This window comes from Ornithorhynchus anatinus, chromosome 4, assembly GCF_004115215.2.
Source record: "Ornithorhynchus anatinus isolate Pmale09 chromosome 4, mOrnAna1.pri.v4, whole genome shotgun sequence".
NCBI lineage: Eukaryota > Metazoa > Chordata > Mammalia > Monotremata > Ornithorhynchidae > Ornithorhynchus > Ornithorhynchus anatinus.
Genome location: NC_041731.1, coordinates 121,951,495 through 121,971,343, shown reverse-complemented (window position 1 = coordinate 121,971,343; position 19,849 = coordinate 121,951,495). Strand labels below are relative to the sequence as shown.

Here is a 19,849-nt window from a genome sequence, read left to right as displayed (position 1 = left end):
AATGAATGAACTGTTTGACCTTCTTATCTAGAAATATGCCTGTGTTTGGCTTAGTGTTTGGCACATACAAACTACTTATTAGAGAAGCAGCATGGCTCAGTGGAAAGAGCACGGACTTTGGAGTCAGAGGTCATGGGTTCGAATCCTGGCTCGACCACTTGTCAGCTGTGTGACTTTGGGCAAGTCACTTAACTTCTCGGTGCCTCAGTTACCTCATCTGTAAAATGGGGATTAAGACTGTGAGCCCCACGTGGGACAACCTGATTCACTTATGTCTACCCCAGCGCTTAGAACAGTGCTCGGCACATAGTAAGTGCTTAACAAATACCAACATTATTATTATTATTATGGCTGTAGCTATTTATTACTGGAATAATGGAAGCGGGAGAGCTGGGAGAGAAGCTGATTAAAACAGGGGAAGTGGGTAGGGATGGGACAGAAGAGGAGCCAGAGAGTGGGTGCTAAGCGGTGCTAGGCAAAAGGGTGACAGAGTGGGCCACTCGATGCCCGAGGGAGTGGAAACTGTGATGTCCGCAATGGCTGAGGTGAGGCTGGATGCTGGCAGAATCTATTGTTGGGCCGGGATTGTCTCTATCTGTTGCCAAACTGTGCTTTCCAAGCACTTAGTAGAGTGCTCTGCACACAGTTACGTGCTGAATAAATACGATTGAATGAATGAATGAATCTCCTCTTGGTGGTTCTGCTCCTGGTGGGCTCCCTTGTGGGACCACGGAACATAGAACAGAATTGCATCAGGTGGTGCCTGCCCTTTCTTTAGACTGTAAGTTTGTAATGCGCAGGGAATGTGCCTGTTTATTGCTATATTGTATTCTTCCAAGAGTACAGTGCTCTGCACACAGTAAGCACTCAGTAAATACGATTGACTGACCGAATGACTTCCAACCTCACCGACCTCTCACCCATGTCTTCTCTCTGGCCTGGAATGCTTTCCCGCTTCATATTCAACAGACAGCTACTCTCTTCCCCCTTCAAAGCCTAGTTGAACACTCATCTCCTCAGAAGTCATTCCCTGGATAATCCCTCCTTTCCTGTATTCCCACTACCTCCTGCATCACCTTGACTTGCTCCCTTTATTCATCCCCCCAACTCCCAGCCCCATAGCACTTGAGTCCTTATCTGTAATTCATTTATTTCTATTAATGTCTGTTTCACCCTCTAGACTGTAAGCTCACTGTGGGGAGGAATATGCCTGTTATATTGTTATTTTGTACTCTCTCCAGAGCTTACTTAGTACAGTGCTCTGCACACAGTAAACACTTAATAAATATGACTGTCTGATTGTCCCTGAGGCTGCCTGGATCTCAATCCCTGCCATCCAGACCGTTTTCTGGGTCCTCAAACTCTCAGGTATTCTCTTCTGTACCTCTAAGACCTATGCTCTGTCCACAGTCCCTCCATCACTGCAGGAATTTTTTTTATGTATTTGTTAAGTGCTCACTATGTGCCAGGCATTGTGCTAACCACTGGAATAGATACAAACTAATCAGGTTGGACACAGTCCCTTCCCAAATGAGGCTCACAATATTAATCCCTATTTCACAGATGAGGTAACTGAGGCACAGAGAAGTGAGGTGACTTGCCCCAGGTTACACAGAAGACAAGTGGTGGAGCTGAGATTAGAACCCAGACCCTTCTGACTCCCCGGCCCTTGTTCCTTCTCTGTTATAATCTACTCTTTCAACATTCTTAGTTCATTCTTGCAAAATTCAGTTTGGCTGAAGCTTTAGAAAGAAATGTGAAATAATGTATCAAGTAGTTACCTGAAATGAACCAAACTTGAACCCCAAACCTCTGGGGATTCACCCATCAAACCACATTTCATCTTCCAGCTGGTAAGGTTTTGTTCAGTCAGCTCCAAGCATTGAAGTGATTCACCATATTTTATTTTTCAATCAGGCACAGCACTTTTAAATATTGCTTTGCTGGGCTCAATATCAGTGCAAAGAGTTACATTTACATTTTCCAACAGTTTATCAGCTTGGAGTGCAATGAGTTTCCCTATGTATATGAATGTTAATTAAAGGCTTGGTTTTATTTAAGTTTTACAAAGTCCTAGTTTTCTTATCATGAATAACTTCAGGAGTTTCTTACAAGTTGTCCTTTCCATCTCAGATTCAACCTTCCACCTGCGAACATTGGGAAGCAGCAGCATGGCCTAGTGGAAAGAGTCTGGGCCTGGGAGTCAAAGGACACCGGTCTACTGTGTGACCTTGGGCAAGTCACTTAACTTCTCTGTGCCTCGATTCCCTCATCTGTAAAATGAGGATTATGACTGTGAGCCCTAAGTGGGACAGGGACTGTGTCCAACCCAGTTATCTCCTATCTACCCCAACGCTTAGAACAGTGCCCACCACACAGAAAGAGCTTAACTAATACCATCATCATCATTATTATTATTATTAATTTCTGCCTCTGCCACTTGTCTGCGGTGTGACGACAGGCATGTCACTTAACTTCTCTGAGCCTCAATTTTCTCATCTGTAAAACTGGGATTAAATTCTATTTCATCCTATGTAGACTGTGAGCCCCATGTGAACAGTAATGATAATAATGATAATAATAGTAATAATACTGAACCTTTGGGGGTCTGAGGCCTCTTGTATGAAACAGGAAAGAGGAAATGGAAAACTGGATGGATCAGATGTTTGGATAATAGTGTTTAGACCTTTTCCCATATGGGCCACAGGTTTGATCTGGTCCTAGGTAGATAGAGAATGAATGGTTATTCTCTTGACAGCTCTAGACAGTTAAGGTTGTCAAAGTTCATATTTTTTCATCCCACCACCCACCCACACAACTGTCATTAGTGAAGTTTTCATTGGACACAGGTGAGGCCCCAACATGACTAAATAATGATAATAATATATATGATTTAATAAGAATATATAACAATAGGATAATCCCCCTTTAGACCATTCATTCAATCATATTTATTGAGTGCTTACTGTGTGCAGACTATGAACTCGTTGTAGGCAGGGAACTTGTCTATTAACTCTGTTGTACTCTCTCAAGCACTTACTGCAGTGCTCTAAACATAACATGTTCTCAATAAATACCATTGATTGACACTGGTGGTTTGAGTTAATGTGCCAAACACTGTACTAAGTACTAGGTTAGATACAAGGTAATCAAACACTGTGCCTCTCCTACATGGAGCTCACAGGCTGAGAAGGAAGAACAGGAATTGAATCCGCATTTTACAGGTGAGGAAATTGAGGCACAGAGAAAGACACAGAGCAGGCAAGTGTTGAAACCGGGATTAGGACTGAGATTTTCTGATGCCCAGGATCTTTCCATTAGGCCAAGTTGCTTCCTAAAATGATGTCTCCAAAGAAATATGATCTGGACAAAGAAAGTGTCACAGCTGATTGACTTGCTTGGCCTGAATTGCACTTCAATCATAGGGTGGAGTGTGGTGGGAGAAATTGAATTGTGCCCAGAATCACAGAGTTGGATGGGTCCTCCGGATATCCCTAGAGTTCATTTTAGTAACATAAAATGGGGAGACCCACAGTACAGAAAGAATACAGTGAAATTGGAGCCACAAATGATGTAGCATTCCGGGTGAGGGTTAGGAAGCAAAGGTGGCGAAATGATCCCTCTGGCAATTAAGAAAGGAGCCGTGCTTTTCAATGGGAAGTCCTGAAAGGATCATGAGACCAAAGGACAAAGACAAAAACCACAGCAGGCTTCATCAGCAGAAAGATTGTAAGCTGCTTTAGATCATGAGCTACCAACCCTATTATACTGTAATCTCCCAAGTACTTAGTGCTGTGTTCTGCACACGGTAATAATAATATTAGTAATGGTAATTCTAAAGTGCCTGCTTTCTGCCAGGCACAGTACTGAGAGCTTGGGGTGTATACAAGATAATTGAGTAGGGCACAGTCCCTGTCCTGCATGAGGCTCACAGTCTTAATCCGTATTTTAGAGATGAAGTAAAAGACACAGAGAAGTAAAGTGATTTGTCCAAGGTCACATGGCAGAAAAGTGGAGGTGCTGAGATTAAAACCCATGACCTGGTGGGTCTGAGATTAGAACCCATGACCTTCTGATTCCCAGGTCCGTGCTCTGTCCATTATGCCATGCTGTGGATATTGTCAATTGATTGATTGATGACGGGGAGTTTTTATGTGGATCATCAGTCCTTCACCCCACTTTGCATTCACTTTCACAACTCTAGGTCCACTGTTCCATTGGTGATTCCATTTTGAAACACGAAGGACGATTGGATATGTCATATATGTTTTTATTTTTACCAGCTCCCGGGGGGAATAAAAAAATAACAATCACAATAATAATAATAAGAGTAGTATACTTGTTAAGAACTTACTATGTGCCGAGCACTGGGGTAGATACAAGTTAGTCAGGTTGGACACAGTCCCTGTCCCACATGGGGCTCACACTCTTAATCCCCATTTTACAGATGTGGTAATTGAGGCCCAGAAAATGTAGTGACTTGCCCAAGATCACACAATGGAAATGTGGCAGAACCTAGTCTAGATGTATTCAACTTCATTGTCATCATCATTTTCATTAAGCATATAGGTAATGCACTTCTAAGTGTACAGAACACTCTCTATGGGCTGGGGAAAAGATGTTGGAAAAAGTAGTACCAAAGTCAAATAACTTACAGTTATTAGACTGGAAACAGTATATATAAAAATTGAGAGAGGCATAGAAAAGGGGAGAAAAATATGGAGAAAGCAGTCTAAAGGGCAAACAACAAACCACCCTACCCCAAATCCCCTTCTGGCCTATCAGTGCCAGCTGTCCAGTTTTTCCCAATGTATCAGTCAGTTGTATTTATTGAGTGCTTACTATGTGCAGAGCATTATACTAAGTGTTTGAGAGAGTACAATACAACAGAATGAGCAGCCAAGTTATCTTACAATCTAGATTCATTCATTCATTCAATAGTATTTATTGAGCGCTTACTATGTGTAGAGCACTGTACTAAGTGCTTGGAATTTAGATGGGGCCTGAACTTTGGAAGAGCTTTTTCTTCCTGTCTTCCAGCTTGGGTTGGAGGGGAAAGACTTCTTCCCATCTTGGCAGTGGGAGGGAGGAGGAAGGGAGGGAAGAGAGAGAAAAGGAAGCAAAGTGTCACCTATAAGGTCCTTTCCCACAATTTCTGGGAACTTTCCTGCATACAAGGATTGTGGGTGGGAAGTTGTGGAATGACCTTTAAGGCTATACTTTTCTGTCAGTCTCGCCTAGCACTCATGGATCTAGCTGTTTACTTTCATCAAGGAATAACATTTACTGAGTGCTTACTCTGTGCAGAACCCTGCACTAAGTACACTGAACATTACAGTAACATCAATAGCCATGATCCCTGCCATCAAGGAGCTTCCAGTCTGGCAGAGAAGACAAACACTGACATAAATTGCAATGAGGGCGGTGGTTTAACTTTCTCTGTTTTGTTTATTATTGAACTGCTTTCTTTTGATTTTTATCATTTCTCTCTGTGTTCCCGACCCTTATTCATTCATTTATTCATTCAATTATATTTACTGAGTGCTTACTGTGTGAAGAGCACTGTCCTAAGCACTTGGAAAGTACAAGTCAGCAATAAAGAGACAATCCTGCCACACAGCTTTACAGTCTAGAATGGGAGAGACAGGCATTTAAACAAGTAAATAGACATCAATATAAATAAATGAAATTATACATATATACATGAGTACTGTGGGGAGAGGAGTGGGGGAAAGGGCAAAGGGAGTGCGTTGAGATGATACGAAGGGAGGGGTAGCTGAGGAAAGGGGGCCTTACTATGGGATGGCCTGTTGGAGGACGTGAGCCTTTTCAGTAGGGCTTAGAAGGAGGGAAATGTGATTGGTGTATTCGAGGAGGGAAGGCATTTCAGGCCAGAGGTAGGCTTGGGCCAGGAGTCGAAGATGGGACAGGTGAGATCGAGGCACAGTGAGAAGGTTAGTGCCAGAGGAGTGGAGTGTGAGGGCTGGGATGTCGAAGGAGAGAAGGGGGATGAGATAGGAAGGGGCAAGGTGATGGACAGTTCTGAAGCCAATAGTGAGGAGTTTTTGTTTGATAAGGAGGTTGATAGGCAAACACTGGAGACTTTTGAGGAGGGGGGTGATATACCCTGAATGTTTCTATAGAAAGATAATCCGGGCAGCTGAGTGAAGTTTGGACTGAAGAGGGGAAAGGCAGGAGGTTGGAAGGTCAGAAAGGAGGCTGATGCAGTAATCCAGTGGGACAGGATGAGAGATTGTAAAAAAAGAAAAAATTTGGTATTTGTTAAGCGCTTACTATGTGCAGAGCACTGTTCTAAGCGCTGGGGTATACAAGGTAATCAGATTGTCCCACATGAGGCTCACAGTCTTAATCCCCATTTTACAGATGAGGTAACTGAGGTACAGAGAAGTTAAGTGACTTGCCCACAGTCATACAACTGACAGTGGCAGAGCTGGGATTCGAACCCATGACCTCTGACTCCCAAGCCCGGGCTCTTTCCATTGAGCCACGCTAACTTGGTAACAGTTTGGACGGAGAGGAAGGGCGGATCTTGCGATGTTGTGAAGGTGAGACCTGCGGGTTTGGTGACAGATTAGCTTTGTGGAGTGAGTGAGAGAGCGGAGTCAGTGATGACACCAAGGTCGCGGGCTTGTGAGATGGGAAGATGGTTGTGCTGTCCGCAGTGATGGGAAAGTCAGGGAGAGGCCAGGGTTGGAGAGGGAAGATAAGGAGCTCTGTCTTGGACATGATGAGTTTTTAGATGGTGGGAGGACATTAAGACTGTAAGCCCGTCAATGGGCAGGGACTGTCTCTGTTGCCGATTTGTACATTCCAAGCGCTTAGTACAGTGCCCTGCACATAGTAAGCGCTCAATAAATACTATTGAATGAAGTAGAGATGTTCTGAAGGCAGGAGGAGATGTGAGCCTGGAGAGAGGAAGGAGAACAGGAGAGGAGATATAGATTTGGGTGTCATCTGCATAGAGATGATAGTTGGAACGATGGGAGTGAATGCTGAGTGTAGATGGAGAGTAGAAGGGGACCAAGAAGTGAACCTTGAGGGATACCTATAGTTAGAGGATGGGAGGGAGAGGAGGAGCCATGAGGGAGACTGAGAATGAATGGCCAGAGAGATAGGAGGAGAATTTGAAGATGGAGTCAGCGAAGCAAAGGTTGGATAATGTGTTGAGGAGAAGGGAATGGTCCACAGTGTCAAAGGCAGCTGAGAGGTCGAGAAGGAATAGGATGGAGTAGGAGCCATTGGATTTGGCTGGAAGGAGGTCATTAGTGACCTATGGGAGGGCATTTTCAGTGAAGTGGAGGGGGTGGAAGCCAGATTGGAGGGAGCGAGTTGGAAGAGAGGAATTGGAGACAGCCGAATGTAGACGACTCGCTGGAGGAGTTTGGAAACGAAAGGTAAGAGGGAGATGGAGCAATACCTGGATAGGGCTGTGGGGTCAAGGAGGGGTTTTTTAGAATGAGGGAGACATGGACATTTTCTAAGGCAGTGAGAAAGTGAGCTGTGAAGAAGGTATTTAAGGAGGGAAGGGGTGAGAGTTTTTATAAGGTGTGAAGGAATGGGGACCGATGCGCATGTGCAGGAGTGGCACTTCAATGTAGGCAGGAGATCTCCTCTGAGATACTGCTGGAAAGGATGGGAAAGCTGTAAAGGGGGCCCTGAGAGGAGGGGGATGGAGGAGGGGGAGGGGTGATTTGGGGGAGCTCAGACTTGATGGTATTAATTTTCTTAATGAAGTAGGTGGCCAGATCGCTGGGGGTGAGGGATGAATGGGGAGGCCTGAGGAAGGAGTTAAATGTCCAGAACAGCTGACAGGGGTGATGGGCATGGGTGTCAATGAGGGAAGAGTTTTGCCAAGTAGAGGAGAGGGCAGAGTTAAAGCAAGAGAGGACAAAGTGCACAAGGTTGACTTGTTCAGATTTCTGCCAGCAGCTTTCAGCAGCTCGAGCATAAGAGCCAAGGAGGCAGACAGTGGCGGTGATTCAGGGCTGTGTGTTAATGGTGTGAGAGAGATGAAGGGATAGGGGAGTGAGTTGAGTTGAGTAGAGAGGGTGGAGTTGAGAGCGTCTATTTTGTCATCAAGAGTGGGTAGGATGGGTTTGGAGACTATGAGGGGTGTGATGCGCTAAGAGATAGATGAATAGAGTCGAGAGAGCAGAGGTCTCTGTGGGGAAAAAGTACAGATTTACGGGGAGGAGGAGTGTGGGAAAGGAGGCAAGTGAGAAGGCTGTGGTCAGAGAGAGGGATTCCAGAGTTGGTGAGGGTAGAGATTGTGCAAGTGGTTAGAGATGATAAGATCGAGTGTGTGTCCAAGTGGGTGGGGAGGTGGGGTGGAGCAGAAGGTTGGTGGAGTTGAGGAGTGATAGAGTGATTCTCCTTTTATATATTTGGCAATTTAACTCCCCCATCAGATTGTGCATTCCTAGAAGGCAGGAACTGTGCCTTTCACTGGAACGGTTTGATTCCCCAAGCCCCACACACAGTAGGAGCTCAATCCATGCTGCTGCTGCTGCTGAAGATGAGGGGGATTTATAAGACTATCATTCTGAGTGGTTCCAAAGCAGCCCCACCTGGAAGGAGAGTCATGGCTAGTAAGGACCTTAGTTTTTTTTTTTCACTCCTTCCATTGGTTGATTCACCCTTTCCATTCTGGGAGATCTTTTCCTCTCTAGTTTCCACTAATAGTTTTGTTTTTTTCTGCTTTCTAGGTTGAGTATTTTGGGCAAAGCGTGCTGTGTGAAATGAGCGCAGCTCAGCTCATGTCAGCAAAATTCCTCCATAAAGTAATTTACAACAGAGAGGCATGTGAAGCCTACAGCTGAAACATATTTTATTTTATTTGTTTGTACTGCTGTCTGTCTCTCCCACCCCCAAATGTAAGCTCACTGTGGACAGAGAATGAGACTGTTTATTATTGTATTGTACTCTCCCAAGAAAAAAAACCCCAAGGCTAGAACAGAGATCAGAAAACTTCGGAAGACAGTTTAGAATCAGTGTGGGGTTTTGTTGTCAGTTCATTCAATAGTATTTGAGAGCTTACTAATGTGCAGAGCACTGTACTTCTAAGCGCTTAGTACAGTTCTCTGCACATAAGCGCTCAATAAATACTACTGAATGAATGAATATACAATTCAGCAACAGAGACAATCCCTGCCCAATAACGGGCTCACAGTTTGTTGTTATAATTAGTATTTGTTAAGCGCTTACTGTGTTCTAGGCATTGTACTAATCTCTGGGTTAGATACAAGATAATTAGGTTGTGCATAGTTCATGCCCCATATGGGGTTGACACTATTTATCCCCATTTGACAGATGAGGGGACTTAGTCCCAGAGAAATGAAATGACTTGCCCAAGGTCACACAGCAGACAAGTGGTGGAACTGGGATTGGGACCCAAGTCCTTCTCACTTTCAGGCACGTGCTCTATCCACTAGGCCACGTTGCTTGTGCATTTAAGAGAGTGAAGTAAGTTAGATGATTTAAGACAATCTAGGAATTTGGAGGCAGTCCGTCATATTTATTAAGCACTGAATGTGTGCAGAGCACTGTGCTAAGCACTTGGGAGCGTACAATACAACAGACACGTTCCCTGTCCACAACGAGTTTACTGTCTAGAGGAGCCTCTGCTAAATCCATCTCCAGCCAGGTCAAACTGGCCCATCCTACATCCAGTTAAACTATTTGCAGAATACAATTTTCACGGTTATCTCCAGAATGATGTGACTGCCAAACTATGGCTAGATATTGTTTCCCCAGTAACCACTGGCTCATTAGATCTAATCGTTGGCGAGAATTGAATAAACATGCTGCTGAGATAGACAATGAAGCAAATTGTAATCTTTGTCTGCTCACTGTTTTGAGATTAATGAAGCCCATATTTGATAGATCTTGACCTGAAAAGTTCTAAACCTCAGTGCTCATTGTTCTTTTTGGTCAGTATATAACTGAGATAAACATTGGCTAATTTGTTCTCCCCAAAACAGCCTAATTTGAGACCTAACCATGTTGACTGGACAAATTAGTTGTTGGCATTTGACATAATGTTAATGATAATAACTGTGGTATTTAAGTGCGTACTGTGTGCTAGGGACTGTACTAAGTACTGGTCTAGACACAAGGTAATCGTGTTGGACACAGTCTCTGTCCCACATAGGCTCACAATCTTAATCCCCATTTTACAGATGAGTAACAGAGGCACAGAGAAGTTAAGTAACTTACCTGAGGTCACACAGCCGGTAGGTGGCAGAGCCAGGATTAGAACTCAGGTCCTTCCGACTCCCAGGCCTGTGCTCTATCCACTAGGCCATACTGCTTCCCTAAAGGCAATAATGGGGTCTGTAAACCTCGTACTTGAATGAACTAGGGCTGAGGAAGAAGGACAAGAAATTTAGTAAGAATGTGAATTACATTAACAGGATCAGTCTAGCAACCACCAAGGAGCACCGGAAACACCCATCATGCAAAGGCATAGAGAGGTTTTGGATTGGTGACAGCTTGCACTGATCGATTATTTATTAGTGGGCAGTGTTTGCGGTCCGTCGGTGTAGATGCTGATCTTTACACTTGCTTGGGGAAAATCGTCAATCAATAGTATTTATTACCAATCAGTCAGTGGTATTTATTGAGCACCTACTGTGTGGAGAGAACTGTGCTAAGCCCTTGAAATGGTATAGTTCTACAGAGTTGAAAGAACAATCCCTGCCCATAAGGAGCTTGCCAGTGTACAGGGGGAAGACAGACACTAAAATAAATTATAGATAGGGGAGATGGCAGAGTATAAGGATAGAAAATAGGACCTTTGGGGATTAGGGATGGGGTAAGATCGAGTACTTAAGAGAACAGAACCAAGTTCCACAGGGTTATTCAGGAGGGAGGGCACATAGAGAAAATGAGGCTTTAGTCAGGGAAGGTCTCTTGGGGAGATGTGATTTTAGGAGGCATTGAAGGTGGAGAGAGTGAGGTAAAGGGAGTTCCAAAACTGAGGGAGGATGTGGAAAAGGGATTGAAAACAAGATAGGCGAGATCCGGGAACAGCGAGTAGGTTGGCATGAGAGTATCAGAGTATATGGGTTGAGTGTAGTAGATCAGTGAGGTGCGGTAGGAAGGGAAGAGCTGATCGAATACCTTAAAGCGGAAGGTAAGGAGTCTCTGTTCAATGTGAAGGTGGCATGGACAACTACTGGAGGTTTTTGAGGACGGGGAGATGTGGACTGAATTTCTTTTTGAGCAAAATAATCTGGGCCAACTAAGTGTGAACTGGATTTCTTTTTTGAGGAAAATAATTCTGGGCAACAGAGTAAAGTATGGACTGGAGAGGGGAGAGACTGGAGGCAGGGAGGTCCAGAGATAAGGCTAAAGCAGTAGTGAAGGCAGGATATGATTTATTGAGCCCTTACTCTATTGCAGAGCTTTGTACTTAAGTGATTGGGAGAGCATAGCAGAATTTGGAAAAATGACAAGGAGCTTACAATTTGTCCAGGTTGGACTGACACTAAAATCAATTACAGGCAGAGGAAGCAACAGAGGGGGTGAATACCAAGGTGTTTAGGAGATATCAATTCTGGGCATAGGGCAATGTATTCATTCATTCATTCACTTCAATTGCATTTATTGACCACTTCCACTTGTACTGTTTGCAGAGCACTGTCCTAAGCACTTGGGACAGTTCAACATAAGCATAAACAGACACATTCCCTGCCCCATGAGTTATGGACTAGAAGGATAGCCTGGCCCTACCACGAGGCTCACAGTTTAAGTAGGAGGCAGAGAAGGCATTGAATTCCCTTTTTACAGATGAAGAACTCGAAGTATAGAGAAATTAACTGACTTGGCCAAGGTCACACCGTGGCGAAAGCCGGAATTAGAACTAAAGTCCTCTGTTTACCCATGCCTGTGCTCTTTCCAATAGGCTCTGCTTCTGCTCTGAAAAAGGAATCCCTGGACCCTCCATCTTCCACCCCATCCTGATATCCCACTATCCTTATTAATAATAATACTAATAATTATGGTACTTAAGTGCTTATTATGTGCAAAGCACTGTTCTAAGTGATGGATAGATATAAGTTACTCAGGGTGTACAGAGGCCCCTGTTCCCATATAGCATTCACAGTCTTCATCCCCATTTTACAGATGAGGTCACTGAGGCCCAGAGAAGTTAAGTAAACTTGCCAAGGCCACACAGCAGTTAAGTGGTGGAATTGGGATTAGAACCCATGACCTTCTGACTCTTAAAACCGTGCTCTATCCTCTAAGCCATGCTGTTTCTCTGCTGCTTCTTCTCACGCCTTCTCCGTCCCTGGTATGAGAACTTATCAAAACCTAGGTGGCAGGGAGATGCATAAGTGTCATAGAAGGTGGTGGCTGCCGTTGGTTGGTTTGGGGGAGGGGGAATAAAAGGACTGAAGGAGCACTAATTGGTGGAGGCTGGGGGTGGATGCTTCTGGGACTTGAATATGATCACTCGATGATCAGGAGTTTCAGCTGGCTGAGAAGAGTTGTATAACCACTGGTGGATTTTGAGGCAAGGGGAGTCATGAACAAAACAGTGCAAATTATCGATCAATCTACCATATTTATGAGCATTTACTGTTCAGAGAACTGTACTAAGCACTTGGGAGAGTAGAGTATATAAAGAGTTGGTAGACACATGCCCTGCCCACGGTGAATTTACACTCTAGAGGGGCAGGACAGAAAATAAAAGAATTATGGATATGTGCATAAGTGTGGTGGGTTGCAGGTGGGGTGAATAAAGGGTATAAATCAAGTATAAGGGTGATACATAAGGGAAGGGAGTAGGGGGAAATGAGGGCTTAATGAGGGAAGGGCTTGAAAAGGATAAATGGTATTTATTATTTACTGTGTGCAGAGCACTGTACTAAGCACTAGTGCAAAAGCCTGTGGCAAAGACCACAACAGACCTCCAGGGAACCAAATGAATGCCACTGGGGTAGGTCACCTTACTGGTTGTGTGCAGTGCAGTGTACAAGACTGTGTTGTTCGAGTATCTTTGCCATAAGGCCTTGCTCTGTTTACTGCATTGTTTCTCATGGTGGGTAAACCTGCTGCTGTTTTTTCCTCTTGGTTTCATGATCTTCCCACACCATTTCCTCCAGCACAAACACTCTGGCATCTCCTATTCATCACTGGCCCTTGGTGAGTGAGGAAAGGTTTAGAGCGAAAGCTCGTGGTGCGCAGGGAACGTGTCTACCAACTCTGTTAATAATAATAATAATAATGTTGGTATTTGTTAAGCGCTTACTATGTGCAGAGCACTGTTCTAAGCGCTGGGGTAAACACAGGGGAATCAGGTTGTCCCACGTGGGGCTCACAGTCTTAATCCCCATTTTACAGACGAGGGAACTGAGGCACGAGAAGTTAAGTGACTTGCCCACAGTCACACAGCTGACAAGTGGCAGAGCTGGGATTCGAACTCATGAGCCCTGACTCCAAAGCCCGTGCTCTTTCCACTGCGCCACATCTCCCAAGTGCTTAGTACTTGTCTGCTGTGTGACCTTGAGCAAGTAACTTTACTTCTCTGTGCCTCAGTTCCCTCATCGTGAGAATGGGGATTGAGACTGTGAGTCTCACATGGGGACAGGGATTGTGTCCAACTTGATTTGCTTGTATCCATTCCCGGTGCTTAGTACAGTGCCTGGCACATAGTAAGCGCTTAAGCATTTTGTTTTGTTTTGGAGACTGAGCCCTGTTGTTGGATAGGGATTGTCTCTATCTGTTGACAAATTGTACTTTCCAAGTGCTTGGTACAGTGCTCTGCACACAGTAAGTGCTCAATAAATACAATAGATTGAATGAATAAATGAATGAATACAGTGCTCAGTGAATATTATTGGTGGACTGACTGCTCAGTTATCAAGATTCTGGAAGTTTGGTAGATCCTCCATCTGCAAGGGAGTTGAAACACCATTACAACATTTTTTACTTGGAGGAAAAAAAAAATTCATAGCACCTGAGAGTGTGTCTTGAATGCTCTGTCACATCTAATGGGTTGTGACAGAGGAATTTTAAAGACATTACATGGGGAATTGAAACAGTTTTATTAATCATGAGACAACTTAGTCTGCATTTTAGAACTGGAGTTAGGAGAACGATCTTCCTCTCGATCCAGCACGCCCCTTCCTGAGTGACTTTTGACCTCTTTGTAGCCTGTAAAATGGTTTTAGTTCACTCAGCTCTTCTGTAATGCTTGTTGTTACTTTATGTTCTGGATAGAATACTGCTAAGGGAGATAAGGAATGCCCTTCCAAATATATAACTGGGTAGAATGAGATATGAGGTTGGAAAATACAGTTGTACTTGCACTTAGCACTTGCTTTGCACATAGTAAGTACTCAGTAAATACCATTGAGGATAATGTATAATAACTGTGGTAAGGGCTTACTATGTGACAAGCACTGTACTAAACACTGGAGTGGATGCAAGATAGGAGAAACAGTGTGGCCTTGTGGAAGAGCACAGACCTGGGAGTCAGAGGAACCGAGTCCTCATCCAGGCTCCTCCACTTGTCTGCCGTGTGACTCTGGGCAAGTCACTTAACTTCTTGTCACACAGCGGGCAAGTGGCAGAGCCAGGATGAGAACCAAGGCCTCTGAATCCTAGGCTTGGACTCTTTCCAATAGTCCATGCTGCTTCTCATGGCTTGATTGTGTGGCACAAATCAAGTCATAAGCATGTTACAGGAAAACTGAGTGCATCTCTGGCCTATCTCAGAGGACAGAGACTATTACCTTTCACATAGGCAGAGGACAGAGGCTATTACCTGCCACGGGGGAAGAGGCTGAGACTTTTTTCTTGGAGAGCTTCGTACAACCCAGTGGGCCTGGAAGATCTTCAGTGAATGAAATTTGGCCGTGATAATTGTGAGGATTAATGTGGAAGCACTTTTGCTTTGCATTTCTTGTGGCAAAGGGTGCTTTATAAATTCATTAATTCATTTAATAGTATTTATTGAGCATTTACTATGTGCAGAGCACTGTACTAAGCATTTGGAATGTACAGTTCAAACAAGTGTTTTATTTTTCACAAAGGCGAATGTCCTTTCACGTTCTAAATGAACGTGCACTTTAAACTAGGGAAAGGCAAAGCAACATATTATAGAACGATCAATCTTTTTGTTGTTATCCTGGTTCTTTTTGGCTCAAAACCCATTTATTGAATTTCTTTAGTTTCATCTAAAGGTAAAATAAATTGCCTCTGATATTGAAAGTGAAAATATCTTATTTGGGGTAAGATTAAGATTTTATGATTTAAGAAGGCCTTGCCCTCTGAAAATGCAAGCTTCTAATCATCCAGATGACAAACTGCTAGAGGCAGCCTAGCCTCATGGTAGAGCATGGGTCTGGGAGTCAGAGGCCTGGGTTCTAATCCTCGCTCTGCCACTTGCTTGCCGTGTAACCTCGGAAAGTACTTCACTTCCCTGGGACCTCAGTTTTTTTATAAACCGAGGATTCAATACCAGTTCTTCCCTTTTATACTGAGAGCCCTTTGTAATGACAGGACACATGGAGGCATGTGTCTCATCTGATTATTTTATATGTACCCTAATGAGAGTAATAATAATAATAATATATGTTAAGCACTTAGTGTGTGCCAAGTACTGTTCTAATTGCTGGGATAGATACAAGGTAATCAGGTGGTCCCATATGGGGCTCACTGTCTAAATCCCCATTTTAGAGATGAGGTAACTGAGGCACAGAGAAGTTAAATGACTTGCCCACCATCACACAACAGACAAGTGGCGAGCCAGGATTAGTACCCACATCCTCTGACTCCCACAGCCGGGTGCTTGCCATTAGGCCACGCTGCTTCTCTAATGCATAGCACACAGGAAGTGTACATATGTGTACAGTGCTTAGTAAATAGGAAGTGCTGAAACAGATATAGTTATTATAATTATTATTACTATTATTATTATTAATACAGTTGGCCAGTCAATCATCTTCTGCTTGGCTCCTAGCCGGCAGCAGCACAAACCCTTCCAGGATTGCTACATCAGGCCCTGGAAGAAAGGGGAGGATTGGAATTCAGTTACCCAGAGTGGCAGCAGGTTGGCAATTTGGCTTTACATTCTTGGGATCTCCTCCCAAATTGTACTTTCCATGCGCTTAGTACAGTGGTCTGCACACAGTAAGCCCTCAATAAATTCGATTGGATGAATAAATAATCATCTCTCTTGAGGCAGGCAGTCGTTCCATTGGTGTTCCTTCTCATCACTCCAGTCACCTTAAACCCTCATTTCCTCTTCTCCCATTCCCATCTATGTCACCCTTCCACTTGGATTTGCACCCTCTATTCACCCCTCCCTCAGCCCCACAGCAATTATGTACGTCTAGAACATACAGATTTACATTAATGCCTGTTTCCCCCTCTAGATTGTAAACTCCTTGTGGGCAGGGAAGGTGTCTACCCGCTCTGTTATATCGAACTCTCCCAAGCGAAGTTCTTCACACAGTAAGGGCTCAATAAATACAACAACTGATTGAAGATCCAGGTTTGGGTGGGAGGAGGGAGGCAAAAGGAATAAGGCCCGTGAGTGTGATGAGGGTGACTCTTTCAGAGACTACTGAAATGGAGAGAAGAGGCCAAGGCTCCGGCAGCTGCAACGGCTTCTGCAACCGGGAGGAGGAAGAGGTCAAGACTAGGTAGATGCTTCCGCCACCTCCTCTCTTTCTTTCCTGCCACCTCCATCCCTGCCATGGCTGGGGTAGCCCTTTCCAGGGCTATCTTGGAATTAGCATTCCTGGCTGCCCCCAGAAGTATGTTTCCCAGCAGCCCTGGATTCTCCCATTTTTCACAGCTCCAGTAGCAGCTGGGTAGGCAGAGTCACCAGAAGAACACTGCTTCTAATTTTCAGCAGTGGAAGCAACCTTATACTGCCCTGGATGGGATCACCAACCCACTCTGCCACTTGTCAGCTGTGTGACTTTGGGTAAGTCACTTAACTTCTCTGTGCCTCAGTTACTTCATCTGCAAAATGGGGATTAAGACTGTAAGCCCCATCATCATTATTATTACTTAGACTGTGAGCCATATGTGGAACCGTGTCCGACCTGATTGTCTTATATCTACCCTAGCATTTAGTACCCCGTTAAGCATTTAACAAATAACACAGTTATTATTTTCTTCTCTTTCCTTGCCTCTTTGCCCCTTTTCCCCTCTCCCCTTCATTCTTTTCTCCCTGTTTGTCCTTCTCCCTTTTCCTCTCTCTTTCCCTTTTCTTCCCTTTCCCCCACTCTGTAGGATCACTCCCTGGTGGTCACAAGTTCCAGGTGACCATATTTCTACTCCCCTTAGGTTGGGTCTTTTAAATAAACTTTGTAAATTCATTCATTCAATAGTATTTTATGAGCGCTTACTATGTGCAGAGCACTGTACTAAGAGCTTGAATGAACAAGTCGGCATCAGATAGAGACAGTCCCTGCCGTTGACGGGCTTACGGTCTAATGGCGGGAACGGACAGACGAGAACGATGGCGATAAATAGAGTCGAGGGGAAGAACATCTCGTAAAAAACAATGGCAACTAAACAGAATCGAGGCGATGTACATTTCATTAACAAAAATAAATAGGGTAACGGAAATATATACAGTGGAGCGGACGAGTACAGTGCTGAGGGGATGGGAAGGGGAGAGGGGAGGAGCAGAGGGAAAGGGGAAAAGAGGGTTTAGCTGCGGAGAGGTGAAGGGGGGTGGCAGAGGGAGTAGAGGGAGAAGAGGAGCTCAGTCTGGGAAGGCCTCTTGGGAGGGAGGTGAGTTTTAAGTAGGTTTTGAAGAGGGGAAGAGAATCAGTTTGGCGGAGGTGAGGAGGGAGGGGCGTTCCGGGACCGGGGAGGATGTTGGCCCAGGGGTCGACGGCGGGATAGGCGAGACCGAGGATGGTGAGGAGCGTGGGCGGCAGAGGAGCGGAGCGTGCGGGGTGGGCCGGTAGAAAGAGAGAAGGGAGGAGAGTAGGAAGGGGCAAGGTGACGGACAGCCTCGAAGCCTAGAGTGAGAGTTTTTGTTTGGAGCGGAGGTCGATAGGCAACCCTGGGAGTTGTTTAAGAAGGGGAGTGACATGCCCAGATCGTTTTCTGCAGGAAGATGAGCTGGCAGCCAGAGTGAAGAATAGACCGGAGCGGGGGCGAGAGAGGAGGATGGGAGGTCAGAGAGAAGGCTGACACAGTAGTCTAGCCGGGATATAACGAGAGCCCGTAGCCATCAAGGTAGCCCGTTTGGGTGCGAGAGGAAAGGGCGGATCTTGGCGATATTGTAGAGGTGAAACCGGCAGGTCTTTTTAACGGTTTGTGGGGTGAACGAGAGAGACGAGTCAAGGAGTGCATGGGACTCAAAAAACCTTTCCTTTTTACCTGCATTACAGCATTGCCTAGAGAATTGAATGCGGATATGCTACTGCCTGAAGGTGGCAAGCCTAAATTACTTTATTAAATGCTTTGGGGAATAGGCCTCCTGAAACCTTCTCTCTCCAATTTTTTAATGGTATTTGTTGAGCGCTTACTATATGTCAGGCCCTGTTCTTAGCACTGGGGTAGGTACAAGCTAATCATTTTGAATACAGTTCATGTTCCACATGAGGCTCCCATTTGACAGATGAGGTAGCTGAGGGACAGAGAGGTGAAATGTCTTGCCCAAGTCTCACACCAGATGAGTTGTGGAGCTGGAATTACAACTCACATCCTTATGACTCCTAGGCCCCTGATCTATCCACTAGGCCAAGCTGCTTTTATTCAGAGAGCTGCCATAGGCGGTGATAAGAGATGACAGATCTTGCCTCACTTTCCAAGCAGCATTAACAGGACATTTAGATGCTAATTTTTGTATTACTTTCCCTGCCTGGGAGGGGAAGAGAAGGAGAGTGGGTTGGAAAGTGGAGGGTGACAGGGATGAAGGAAAAATGGGAAAGGTGGTGGAATAAAGACAAGAAAAAACAATGCATGTGTGTATGTGGGGGTGGTTAAAAGGGACAGAGGGAAAAGGAGTGAAAGGAAGACAGAGAGTGAAGGAGGAGTGAAAGTGAGGTCAAACAGGGAAAACAGTAAAAGGGAGAGAAAAATAAAGAGGGCAGAACTTATTTTCTACAAGAGGAAGTAAAAAAAAAGATCCATCTGGAACGAGACCCCCAAAAGTGGCTTGAAATAAATCTTTTGGAGGAAAATAAAGTTGTTCAGACTAAGAGAAAGGGGCCAAGATGTTTAATACAGGTAAAATGATCCTGCCAGTTAGAAGTAGCGGGGGAAGCAGTGTGCTACAGTGGATAGAGCATTGGCCTGGGAGTCAGAAGATCATGGGTTCTAATAATGCCAGTTATCTGCTGTGTGACCTTGGGCAAGTCACTTCATTCATTCAATAGTACTTATTGAGGGCTTACTATGTGCAGAGCACTGTACTATGCGCTTGGAATGTACAAATAGGTAACAGATAGAGACAGTCCCTGCCCTTTGATGGGTTTACATTGGGGGAGAACTTATCTGGGCCTCAGTGACCTCATCTGTAAAATGGGGATTAAGACTGTGAGCCCAGTGTGGGACAGGGACTGCAACCACCAGTTTGTTTTTATCTACTCCAGCCCTTAGTACATGGCACATAGTAAGGACTTAACAAATACCACAGTTATAAGCAGTTGTATCTGCATTACCCAGAGAAGCGGCTACATCAACAGCAAAAGCTCACACTGAGATAGGGCTACAGTGGATGTTTGTAATTTCTCCCCACCACAAGAGCCCCAAGCACTTCATCACCTCATTAAACTGCTAGCCATCCCAGGGAGATAAGCTGCTCAAGGAAGTGATCCCATTGTTCCTGGAATCCCGAAAGCCAGCC

The 19,849-nt window shown here is 44.7% G+C and overlaps 1 long non-coding RNA gene across 1 annotated transcript in view; it reads right to left on the bottom strand.

The window, feature by feature from the left end:
* Positions 1 to 15,915: 15,915 nt before the first annotated feature.
* Positions 15,916 to 19,849, bottom strand: part of LOC120638311 — a 38,056-nt gene continuing 34,122 nt past the window's right edge. Inside the window, exon 3 of the long non-coding RNA XR_005659897.1 lies at positions 15,916 to 16,033. This is a non-coding gene — a long non-coding RNA (uncharacterized LOC120638311). The remainder of the gene's footprint in view (positions 16,034 to 19,849) is intronic.